Genomic DNA, 10,671 nt, shown 5'->3' on the forward strand with positions numbered 1-10,671 from the left:
AAATGCACTGCCAAAGGTGTTTAAATAGCAATATAGAATATTTGCTCTCTGTTAATGTCACTGTGTTCAGTGGTGGCCTGAGCACAAGACAAATAAATTACAACAGTTTCAGGAAAGGCGCCAGAGTTGCTGTGGATGGTGTTGGTAAAGGGTCAAGGCCACAGAATTTGCTTCATCTGAACTAGAGCAGACTTTCTCAATCTTAATGACCAAAAAATCTGTGAAGTAGGTGGCTATGCTCTGATTATGTGACATTTGCTATCTAAGTGCTTTTACTCACTTAGAATCTAGTAGCACTCTCTGGGAATGTGACATCTCCGTTTCTCTTGTTCCTCACTTGAGTGTCACCAGAGTAGTCCAGGTTGGAGATTTTAAATTCTGTCTCTGATCATTCAAGTATCTACTTTTATGGGTCTTGTATATAAAAAGGGGACTGTGGATACTGGGTAAGCTAAAAAACTCACCTAGTACAAGTCACTGTGCCTAATTCTTTGATAGAACAGAAGTCTACAAGTCTCATCTAGAAGCATGCTTCTGTCTCTACAGTTTACTAGGAGGCCCAGAATAACTGTGCCACTAAAGCTGATTCCTGCAAATGTTGAGGTATCAGAAGATCCAGATCTTCTGGAAGGATATTAAGGTATGAGTTTGGAACCACATTAGAATTTCTAGTCTAGATCATAGGGCTTTTTATTTTTGCAAAGATCCTGTGATACTGGCTAGAGTGGGAGGCATAGCATAAACTGAATCAATTATAATATAGAGGCATTGATTAAAGAGAAAGAACATGCTAGCAAGAGTGTGATGTAAGCATGGATGGGATGAAAAAGAAAGAAAACTTATGCCTGTCATGGTACTGCACCCCTTTAGCCCCAAAACTAAGGAGGTCGAGATAAGCATATCTCTGTGAATTTGAGGACAGCCTGATCTACAAAGCCAGGTCAGGACATTCAGGGCTTGCACAGTGAAAAACCCTGAAAGAAAAACCAACACAAAATTTCTGTACTTCACTGATGGACCTCTGAACCCCAATTGATCAATAGTAGACTAGTGCTAGATGCAGGCTTGTTGGTTCACTGAAGCTCAATGTTAGGTAGGTCTCTAAGATAGAGCCTGAACCCAAGGTGGAACTGGTCTGGCAACTCTCACTGACACGTGAGTCAGGGACACCCAGGTGTTGGAGCAACAGGACATGCATTAAGATTTATTGTACATTTTAGTGCTTCAAGTCATGTTTGAGGATCCCAATACTCATAAGAAACAAAAACATCAGTGGGAAAAATACACAAGGGAGTTCTGTATTTTAACTTAGCTTTAAAAGTTGTATCTTTAATATCAACTATGGATATTCTGGCTGAATTGGATGCAGGGATGATTATGAATGAGTCTGCAGACATTTGTCTTTGTCTTTAATTTAGATATGTGTACATTATACCCTTCCAAGTTCCTTCACTTACACATACATCCTTGAGAGACTGCCTTACCCTGAAGAAAGTGGCCTTAGTCAAACATAGACACTGTGAACCATAAATTCACCATGTAAGGAGTTGTGGCCATTGTTTATCTTCCTGCATGCATGGTCATGCTTTGTGTTGCTTCCCTTTTACAGACACTGAGAAAATACACTCACTCGCTGGCCTGGTTTTGACAAGTTGCAATTCCATATCTGTCTCTTGCATCTTCTTTCTGCCTTTCCTTTAATTTGAATTGGATGTATGGATGAACATGTCCGGAGCTAAGCACTGGCCTCATAGCATGGGAGACTTTGTTCCTAGGAAGGTGAAGGGAAGTAGCCTGGATAAATGGATGACATTCATAGTTCCTCTTGTGACCTCATCTATCAGGGAGTAATTATTCTCATATTTCATAAAGTTAGGTACTCTTTGTCTTGAGGAAGAGACTTCTGTGAAGAATGTAGCTTCTCTTTTCTGCAGTCATATCCTGCCTGAGTACCTCAAAACAGGCACAGATTTCCCAGACAGCATCCAATTGGTGCAACTTGGTATAAGCTGTAACCGACCAAGAAGATACAGTCTTCTCTTTCTGAGTACACATGCACTCCCCAGCTCCCCTCTCTAGGGGAAGGTTATTCCTGTTCCTGCTTGTCCATGGCCTCTGTCTCCACCTAGCATGCTCACTATTTTCTTCTCAGATCCCTCACTGACATTTCCTATGGGAAGACTCACCACCTTCCCTCAACTTCCTATCCTTTTCTCCACCCTCTCTTACCTTACACCTTTCCTTCTCTCTTCCTCCTCTCCCTTCCCCTCATCCCCCACTAGTGCTGGGGGAACTATGAACTTATTCAGTGTGAGATAGTAACGTAACTTCTTCAGGGATAGGAGAGGTAGAGAGCTTGTACTCTGGTTTCTGAGGGATGTCTAACAGGTTAAACTGGGTTTTGAGGTACACAACCTCCTCAATTTCTGATCTAGCTTACTTCTGTGGCTGTTTGACTACACCAGGTCAAACACAGACCTGAAGTTTAAGAACCATAGACCTGTGCCTCTTCTTCAACCCCTGTATGGAAACACGATCGAAGGCCTCTTAGTGACTTTGACGTAGGTAGGACTTAGCACTGGGATACTCTGATGTCCAATAGCCCTGCTCTATCAAGGCCTTCCTTCTGAACCTGTGATCTGTTCATCAAGCCTTCTTCCCTCCTTCTTCCCTCTATCACCAGTCCCTGGTCACATCCTCTGCTGTGTGTTTCTGGCTAAACTTCACCAGAATCCTGTAAGTGGGATTCAGTGGGAAATCTCCTTCTAGGGTCACATACATCTTATGGTTCATGTCCATTATAAATGGGTACAGCCTGTTGGTGAAAAAGAGCCTTGAAAATGCAAAGTTCAAATTCACAAATGAATGTTAGTGGCCATTCCTACACATGTTCCCTTGAGACGCCATTTTTCATGCCCTGTTGTCCCTTATCTATTTGATGTGTCTCCTTTCTTAGGGGTGGGCAGGCAACAGCATAAGCTACCTCCTCTCTCCATTCACACCCTTTCTTGTGTTATTGGTGTGGGCTATTCATGCCTCCTCAGGCTGATCTTTGCTAGATGTAGATGATAGATGATATATGATCGATGCTTAAGGATATTTGTTACTTGGTATTTTCATAATCAGTGTTCCCATCCTGAGGAGGTTCCAAGAAGTCTATATTAGTACATGTTCTCTTACTGAATTGTAGTTCAGTTCCATTCATGTCTTTAGATGTGTGGATGCTATCAGTTATGTCAGCATCATCCTGTGTTTCTGGGATTCCACGGCAGTTGACATCTTCCAGGAACCACAATACATCAAGGAATGTGTGACTGATTGTGATGGTCCTCCCAGTCTCCTCAATCTCAGCCTTCTACACCCTTGTCCCTTGGGGCTTAGCTTGCATCCAAAGTGGTATCTTCCAGGTAGGAAAGGAGGTCTTTGGATGTGTCATCATATGAAATAGATGTCTTATGCATTCACAAGTTTCCCCTGTGGGTCAGAACTCCAAGGTGAGCTGAATCTAGTGTGTTGTATAAATTAGGTGATCTGAACTTAAAAGAGCCCTTGCTACTTATTTCCTTCACTTATTTCCTATCCTTTGTTGTCCTCAGATGCTATGATTGTGGGCAGGGAAGGCTGACTCCATTCCCCCATTAAGAGAAAGAGACAGAGTTAGAGGACATGCAAGGCCCTTGTTTAAATGGATCTTTTGAAGATGCCCTATTCCCCCAAGGATGTATCCACTAACTTTTTCTGGTGGAAGATTTTTTTGTTAAATGGCCATGACATCATTAAGCCTATTTGTTACTCCAGTTATAGTGGCATGCAGCTAAATAAATACATAGCATCCACAATGGTAGAGATGGCTCACCTAGAATGTCTTTCTCTGAATGCTGGTAGCAAATTTGCATCACAGAGACCAATACATGGAAATTCCACCTCCAATTTCCTCACCCTGTAGATGGGAAATGACACTACTACAAGATACTAGAAGAAAAAAAGAGCAAAAAAGTAAAATCAGGTCTAGGAGACAATTTTATGCCTATCAGTTTCTATATCATGAACATCACACATATCTCAAGCATCCTAATGATACATCTTGTGTTCTGAGATTAAAAACAATAAAACACCCAACCCAAACCCCAAAGCAGTTATGCAAAGCATAAGTAAAATCAGAGCTGAAAATAATCAGACATATACAAGATGAAACAAAGTTCACAGAAATAAAGACCTGGAAATTTGATAGGACAAACAAATCTGACAAACCCTTAGTGTTAATCACTTAGAAGACACAAATTATTAAAATGAGAGACACAGAATAGACAAGTTAGAATCCATTTGAACCCTAACAGCTATGAGGCAAACTTGTATTCCAGAGTGTTGGCAATCCTGAAAGAAAGATATTTCTCCCTTCACAAAACAGACACCAAAAACACTAATAGGAGGTTATCTAATATGAACCACCTGCTGCCATTCAACTTCTAATCCATGGGTGTGATGATTAATTCTGGATGTTACAAAACATATGAAGAGATCAATAGAAGGACAAGATGGAAAGAGGTGAATCTCCTCTAACAAAGAAAGCCTAGACCAACAGATTGATGGATCTGACCTACTGGCTATAAAGTGTCATGAAGAATGTTCAATCTTCTTCACCAAAGGGATAAGGAAAGATCATTAAAAAAAACTATAAAGCCAGTATTACTCTGGTGTAGGAACCATAACAATACATGCACACATGTGCATGTACACACCCATACATACACATATATACACATACCATTATCCTTGCAGATTCACATATACATCTGTTATGAGATTACTTTGTAGTTTAACACATGATAGAGATGGTGTTTCATGTTCATGTTGGGGTGAACATGGAATCTTAGGATAAATCCACACACAAAGTGGTCAACAACAAGCATATAAGGAGGTCAAGGGAAGAGGCTCATGGTCAGCCAGAAAAAATGAAATTTTGTCTTTTTCTGAGATGTAAAGTGGCTTTAGCATTGCTCATCTACAACATGCCAGTTCCAGAGATAAGGTGAGCCTGTGCAGAGCCCTGGATATGTAGCTGGATCCTTAGTAAAAAGGAGAGGCTTTCGGCCTCATGCCAGGGCCTTCTGCAATGTAACAGAGCAGACTATGGTCCAAGTTCACCATGTAAGTGTATAGAAGTGTCACAGGGAAATTCTTTACTTTACAGGTTTGAAATAAGAAAATGAAACCAAAGGGAAACATGGACTCAAACTGTTGAAAAAGGAACAATTAAGAAAATTTGACATATAAGCAGAAATCAATGCTTCAAGCAAAAGATGGATGTGTGACTCAAAAGGAAGAAACAGAAAAAAAGAACAAAACCAACAAAGAGGAAACCTGCCCATATCAAGGTCCAAGAGATTAGGAAATCCAAAGTTTATCAGGGCCAATGCTAAGGCCCTACTGGCATGTTTTGTTTTTTCAAGGAGGGGTCATGGCAAGACAGTTATCAGGACAGGCAAACTGTAAGCTCATCAAATCCTAGAGGATATAACATTACAGGAGGTGTATCCAAGAGAATGCTATCATGAGATTCCTTATTGTGTACTTCTTATCACACTAATGAGGCATTTAAAAGTAGAAAAAAATAAATTGAAAAAATATCAAAGAATCATTCTTTTTTAATAATAGACTTATGGGTCTAGAAAACAGGAAACTCAAAGAGAACAAAAAATCAGATCAATACTGTCTGTTTTCAAGAAATCAATAATACAAAGTCTACAAGAATCAATATCTGAGTCCAACCTCTTTGTAGTCAACCAAACAACAGGTTCTCTGTAGTGAGAGAATAAGGTACAGCATCTCCTCACCTGACCCATTTCTGTGTTCAATGGAAGGGGTCTTCATTTCCTCACAATATGCCAATGAGGTAATAGCATGAAATGAGTCTATCATCTTGGCTTCTCACATCCAAAAAACAATATTTTCATTTTTTGTCTCTGAGCATCCCATTACTTTTATGGCGATGACCAAATCCCTGAGAAGAAACAACATACAGAACAAAGGTTTTATTTTGGCTCAGGCTTTCAGAGACCAGGGAAGGCATGGCTGAAGACTCGGGAAGATGGTTCTGAAGCAGCTGCTTAGATGGGTTTGACAAGTCCCATTGCCTCTAATGACCGAATTCTTCCAGATGGGTTCCACTGTCCTGGTTTTTAATAACTTCTCCAAACACACACTTTCAAGAGACAAGCAATTCAGAGACAAGCAATTCAGAGACAGGATGTGGTGTGACCTCTCACATTCAAATCTTAAGAAGGATATTTTGACCTTGAAAAGAACAGCAGTAATGAGGATGGTGAGCTCTGTGCTGTTTTGGATTTGAGATGTGGTTCAAGAGTGAACACACAGGTTTATTTAAGGCCCTTTTCTCCAGTTCTTTTCAAGAGAGGTAAAGATCATTTTGGCTCAGACCCTCAAATTCTCTAATGATAAACTATTGCAGACCTCCTATTCTCTACCTATAGGCATGAGACCTACTTCCCTTTTCTTAACCTCTTAGTTACAGACATCAAAAAGATGGTAACCTGTCTGTGACAATGTGATGCCATAAGGTAATGTGCTGTCCCTCAAGAACCCCAAGGTATATTTTTTCTCCTGACTAGCAGGGTATGGGAGGTCTCAACATGATAGGGGGATTTATCACTGCAGGGACAGGTTTGGGGATGGGGTTGTGGATAGTAACAAGCCAGTGGTTATGACCCAAGTGCAAGGATGGAAGGAGGATATAGATTTACTGTGTAATCTGTGTTTGAGTTCTTATATTCCTAATTAAAATTGTGTGATTAGTCAAAGGTGCTCACCTCAGCATAGTTTGAAATGGAAAGTAGGAATGTCTGACCATTTCCTGCCTTTGACACCTCCACACCTTGTGAATTTGTTATTCATTATGTGTCAATATTGTGGAAAGACACAAATGCTCTTTTCTGTTCAGGACATAGTGCTCTTAGAACACACCCTCTATTTAAGAGCGTGTAACTGCCTTGGAGCAACTTCCACACACAATAGCTTAACCTTGGAAGACAGCTGCCTGTTATCCTCTATCTCCAAATGGTCTTTCAGAGGGGCCCAGGATTTGAGCTAATTACTTAAGACAGCATTACATCTAGAAAGCATTATATCCAAGACTGAACTTTCCCCAGCATTGATTCATTCATAGAGGCTCAGCCCTGATGAACGATCTAAATATCTCAGTTTTATCTAGCTTTTAGTATTCATTATCTTTCTTTTTATTTAGAATTTTTGTCACTTCAGTCTCATTAATTTTATATTTGCTGTACATATTGCCTTACCTATTTGCCCCAACCTGTAGTACATAAACAGGATTCTCAAGGGAAGGGACCTGTAACAAGAAGTTTGGGATCAGGAGATGGGAAGGAAGGAGACAAGACAAAAATCCTGTTCAAGTCTCATTTTCTATTGGGAAATGGAGGGTTTATAAAGCTGAAAACCACAAACAGTATTTGCTCAGGTGCATACTGGAAACCAGTGTTTGGTAACACATTGACATCAAAGGAATGTCCCCATTGTAAAATGTTCTGAGTTAACAGAAGCAAGATAGAAGAAATAAAGGATGTTATTTAATGGATGATATACCGGGTACAGGATGGAGACTGAGATGCCAGGGGCTTTGGGACCCGCCAGGCCCCCTTTTCTGAATAAACAAACAAGGCATACTTAAGGTATCAGTGTCTGAATTAGCATGGCCCTAGAGACTTCAAGGGGACTGTGCCTGTCTTCAGTCAGATAGGTTCCAAGCATAGTGATGCCCAGAATGGTCTTACTTGTCATAGGGGGGACCCCGTCATCTTAGCAGGCTTCCTTTTCTTAGGTTACCATTCATACTAAGGGCTCCTTCCTCCTGTCAGTTTCCCATCACTGGCTAGCCAGTCCATCACACTGGAAAGGTGAAGGACCAAGTATGAGCTGGATGATTTTAAAGGTCATTTGTAAGAATGTCATCAAAATTGTTTCCCAGATCTGACATCACCAGTCGGTGGTAATGAGTATGCAAGGGTTGGGCCTTAATTGTTTCTATTTATCCCCAGAATAACTGATCACCTTAAAGGAGAGAGAAGAGTCATCATAACTTCCCCTTTTGATCAAGTTTTTGATGGAAGTTTCCACAGTCTTCATGTTTTCTTTCCCACAAGGTCTAAAAGCTTGAAACAAGGGAGCTTGTCCAATCTGGGATATAGGCAAGCAAAGGTGGGTCAGGAACATATGTCCAAAATAGCTTGCCAATCACTGTTGTCAGGGCACTCTGAGAACTCCCACCAGCATCATTCTTTGTCCTACCATCAGCATGTCTCACCAATCACACTGAAAGCTAGCATACTCCTTCAGCATGCTGGGGAAAAAAAAAACACAAACATCAATTTTGCCTAAATTCTTTACTATTCAATAGCCCAAATATAAATATTCTCCAATAACCTATTTAATTGTTGTTCGACACAATGAATAGATGTCTCATCTGGTTTTTAAGACATTCTTTTCAAAATATTTTCATGATTCTATCCTACAATTATTAACTCCACAACATCTTCATAATAGGATGTTAAAACTTTACTTGGAGATGAAGAAAGAGTAATCCACATTAATGCTCTCTTTTGCCAAAGAATTGTTGTGGGCACTTTGAGTAGCAATAACTAGAATTAGCAGTTAACACTTGCTTACAGAAGCTTCATCTACTTTCTTCAAAGCTTGCATCTCCATTGATAACATCCAACAAAGGTTTATATTCTCTTGTGCTGAGCTTTACGTGAGGTCTTAGCCAATTAACATCTCCAGGAAGCTTTTGAAGATATTCTGAAGTAAGTAAATCATCTTTTCTTTCTTGAGCTTTCTGTACCACACCTTCTCTAGGATATAACTGAGGCCCTAAATATTGAAAAAGATACTGCCTCTGAATCTTTTCTGGAGCAGCAACTTCTCCTAAATTTTTAAAGCTCATTGTATAAGAGCAATGGCCTGTAATAAAACTCCATGAATAATATACACTGAGGAATTCAAAGTCCTAACTTACTGTAGTGAAGGAGAGACAAAATTTTTTTTGACATAATGTTATCCATTCTTAGGGCAAAACTTTGCAATGATACTGCTTCATGGGTTCTTTAAAATTAGCTCACTAAAAGCAAAACTTTAAAATTAGCTCACTAGAAGCAAATCCTTTCCAATTATCAGGATGCAAAGGACTAATAAAAACAATCTTCCAAATCCATAATAATTCTATATGGAGTTAATAGGCCAGATTTTAATGCCTCTACAAGTTCCATAGCCTTATTATCCTTGCATAAATCTTAAGTTCAAACTTTATTTTGAACAACACCTGGATAGATCTATTAAAAATGTAGTTCTACACTGAAACTTTTTGTCCTGTCCTCTAGGACAGTCAAAAGGGTCTGAGGACCCGCCTTTGGAGAGAATGGGGGACAAGAAACACAAAGATCAGACAGCAAGTCTGATGGATCAAGCTGACAAATTTTATTTTTCCCAGGCAGGTTTTATACCCATGGAAGCAGGATATGAGCATGGGGATGATGCAGAATTGCTTTGTTTCTGAGGGACTGCACCTGTTCTGAAAAGCAGGATATTGGCTAGGTTAAAAAGTTCAGCAGGAGCAACAGAACACAGTGGGTTGCTATGTAACTGTCCACAAGATCTATACGTAATTGTTCTTAACTGGGGGCAGTACTTTCCTACAGAGGCCTCAACTTTTCCCACAGAAATCTCAACTAAGCTAGTACTTTTCCACTAAGGCCAAGACTTATGGCTGACAAGGCAGTTAACATCCAAGCAGGGTTGCTCCCAACATCTCTCCCTTCCTTTTAATTTAGAAGGACTTTGGTGATTTTATTCTTTGCTAAGGCAGGGATAAAGTTCTGACCTCCAGTAATTAAAGGGGACCTTGTAATGGCTCAGGTCCTTCTAGTGTTGCCCAGTGAGGCATTGGGGCCATACCATCCTGATGTCTTTTTTCTTGGAGAGGGGATAGTTTGGACATCCCCTATGCACTCAGGCTTGTCCCTCAGCAAACCCAGAAAAATGGTTTTAGTTTTTGCTTTATATTCCCTTGCAGTGCTTTCCCTCGAAGCCCAGGCAAGAACTTAGATCAGAGGGGGTTCTGGGTGGCCCCTCTCTACTTGGTCCTGGGGCAGGAGTCCTCTTTCTTTGGGTGTGTGGAGATGGCCTTTGGGAGCACCCTGGAGAAAATAACAACCTCATTGAGTCTCTTGGTCCTCCAAAGCTAACTTATGATAATACGCCTGGATAGGTTTTGCTGCCAAATCATCTATCTGATGTTTCACAAAATTGGTAAAACTATTAAGTGCCCAAGGACCAAGAGAAATAAGCAAAAACAATCCAACTAATAGTCCCAAAATGGAAGGAAATAGGGTTGACAACCACAGAGAGGTTGAAAACCACTTTTTTTTTTAACCAGCTCTCTTCTTTCTCTGTCTCTCTGTATCTTTTTTTTTCTAGGCCTTCTCTTACTTTTTCATGCTTTTTTGACCATCCCTGTCTTATTTACATAAAAATAACACACTTCCCTAAGAGCTGCACACACCACTCCCTGCTATAAAAAGAGTAAATCAAATTGGTGGAGGTTTCAGAACTGGCCCAAACAACATCATTTTTTTCTTAGAG

At 40.2% G+C, this 10,671-nt stretch overlaps 1 long non-coding RNA gene across 1 annotated transcript; it reads right to left on the reverse strand.

Moving 5' to 3' along the window:
- Positions 1-5,844: 5,844 nt before the first annotated feature.
- On the reverse strand, positions 5,845-8,522 carry LOC115063388. The gene is made up of 3 exons (XR_003843226.1): positions 8,086-8,522; positions 7,317-7,366; positions 5,845-6,001 (listed from the first exon to the last, which is right to left on the reverse strand). It is a non-coding gene; the product is annotated as an uncharacterized LOC115063388 (long non-coding RNA).
- Positions 8,523-10,671: the final 2,149 nt, after the last annotated feature.

This window comes from Mus pahari, unplaced genomic scaffold, assembly GCF_900095145.1.
Source record: "Mus pahari unplaced genomic scaffold, PAHARI_EIJ_v1.1 scaffold_10590_1, whole genome shotgun sequence".
In the NCBI taxonomy this organism is placed as follows: Eukaryota; Metazoa; Chordata; class Mammalia; order Rodentia; family Muridae; genus Mus; species Mus pahari.